Consider the following 2,536-nt stretch of genomic DNA (forward strand, 5'->3'; position numbering starts at 1 on the left):
AGCAAAATCAGTGTTTAGTTCTCCACTTTGTAGAATTCACAAAAAAAAAATCCCATTTTCTGGAAGTCTAATGAAATATATCATCCTGTAAATAAAGAGCAGGGCTAAGGATTCTTTTAAAAAAGGTTCCCAGGAAGATTTATAAAAGCAACACACACCCACACACCCTTCCCTTCAACTAAGTCTAACCTCACAGCTAACGGCTGCCTTTTAATAAGTGCTTTTGACCTAGGAAGTTGCCACGGACAGTCTGCCATTTCTGCCTCACAAGCACGCACACTTCCATCTTCTGTCAACAGCACCCCGTTTTCCTGGGAGGCCAACCTTCCTCTTCTTTCAGGCCTCCTTGGGTATTCAGACCCGACCTCCGGCCTTGGCTGCAGAGACAGACAGGAACCCAGACCCAGCCAATCAGAGCACCACACCCTGCTGGCCACATGGTAATTGGTTCAGGGATGGTCACATGGCCCAAACAAAACCAATGAGAACCAGTCCAACAACTCCAGGAATAACCCTGTGGTCCCTTCACACCCAGCCTGCTTAAGCTGATAGAATGAAAGCCAGACTTACCACAGTGCGAAGGGAGCGATAGCAGAATGGGGACATGGAGTCTCAATGATACAAAGCATACCTGGACCTGCAGATCCAGCTATGCTTAAAGGAAACTCTAAACTCCATTAGTCTTTAAAATATTTGAGAAAAAAAATTTATGTGTGTGTTGGCTTGCTATGGTTTGAATGTATCTTTCAAAATTTATATTGAAACTTAATCCCCTTTATGGTAGCATTAAGAAATAAGGCCTTTTAGGAGGTAATTCAGAGATGAGGGCACAACCTTTCTGAATGGATTAGTGCCTTGTGAAGGACTGGAAGGAACTAGTTTAGGTACCTTCTTGCCATTCTGGCTTTCCTCGATGTGAGGCCATAGCAACAAGGCACTGTCCTGAAAGCAGAAAGCAGCCCTCACCAGACACCAGTACCTTGATGTCTTCATCTTGGACTCTCCAGCCTCAGGACTTTAAGCAATACATTTCTGTTCTTTGTAAATTGCCCTGTCTGTGGTATTTTGTAACAGCAGCACTGATGGATTAGGACATGGTTTAAGCCAGTCTGTTACGCTTCTATCACTTTCAACCAAACCACCCGGCTAATTCCTAAGCACAGGCTACCAAAGTATTCCCCACCCAGCTCTTCCCTGCGCACAATACAGTCAATCACAGCAGTTTAGAAATAGCTTGAGGCCCCACTGTCTAGTCTTCAGGCATCTTACAAATGCTGCTTCTCTTTAGAAATATGCATGTCCACAGTGGGGCCCTCCCTTCATTCTCCCACCACCAATCCCAGTTGTTCTCTCACCCACCTCCCCAAACTCCCACAGACCTTCACATCTGGTGGATTGCTGAGGCTGAGCTCTTTTTTGAGAGCAACCCAAACTCCGGTTGCTGCATGAATTGTTTGATTGGTAGAGCTCTGAGTCTCAGGGCAGGAACTATCTCGCAGTTCATGGGATAGGGTGGCTATTCAGTACTTAAATATAGCATCTTTTTTGTTGTTGTTGTTAAAAAATGATTTTATTGCTTGAGTTTATAGACAAATTTATGCAATCAGGGCAGAGGCTGTGGTTGACTCATGTTTCCAATTGGGAGAAAGAACTCACTCGGTCTTGTAGTATCAAGCCAATGGATTGATTCAGCTCTCTATCACAATCAGGTGGAACTTAGCAAACTTATCCTTTCTATTCCGCTCAAGATGCTTTTGAACTGCCACCACTTTCTTAATTAAATGGTAGAGATCTTCAGAGCAAGATCAGGAGCAAGTCCTTTAGACTTGAGGATTCTCAAGATTTTATTGCCTATCACAAAACATACTTGAGCAACGCCTTGTGAGTCTCTCAGGATCACATCTATCTGTGAGGGAGTCGGGCCCTTCTTGGCCAGTTTGTATATTTGCTCCTTCACGTCATCAGACATGAATTTCAGCCAAGTGGGAACCCTGTGACGATAGGGCAAAGCCAATGGGGACAGGCCCTTTCTGGGACGATGCATGTGATCCATGACAGTGGCAGTCAAGCAGCAAAAAGAGAACCTAATGTGGCATCTTCTTCTACCGCTTGTGGAGGTGGATGACTCACTGCTAACTGGAGTCCAAGCCAACGTGGACTTACCTGGGTCTTCAGATCCTAATGTTCACCTTGGCTTTAGAGAAGTTAGGAATCTCCCAGGGGACAAACAGCAAAGAACACCATAGCCAGTCAGCCGGCCCTCCGTCACAAGTGTCTTTGACTTCTCCTCTCCTCTGACAGGTAGCTAAACTCCAGCTTCCTGGGTCCTACAGGAAGTGCAGGGTGATTTTTACAAAATCTCATGATCACGTTTGTTCAAGTGCATACAAGCGTGTACATGATTTCATGGTCCTATGCTCTCAGGGTAGGCCATTGATGATCCCATTTGGGAGCAAGTGCATTGAGGCAAGACCAAATGGTGGTAGCAAGTGGCCCTCAAATTTAGTCATGTTCATAGGTACATAGAGAAAGCCTG

At 45.2% G+C, this 2,536-nt stretch overlaps 1 pseudogene; it reads right to left on the minus strand.

Moving 5' to 3' along the window:
- Positions 1-1,595: 1,595 nt before the first annotated feature.
- On the minus strand, positions 1,596-2,053 carry LOC100943702 (annotated as a pseudogene).
- Between the last annotated feature and the right edge of the window lie 483 nt (positions 2,054-2,536).

This window comes from Otolemur garnettii, unplaced genomic scaffold, assembly GCF_000181295.1.
Source record: "Otolemur garnettii isolate 467f Iridium unplaced genomic scaffold, OtoGar3 scaffold00003, whole genome shotgun sequence".
Lineage (NCBI taxonomy): Eukaryota > Metazoa > Chordata > Mammalia > Primates > Galagidae > Otolemur > Otolemur garnettii.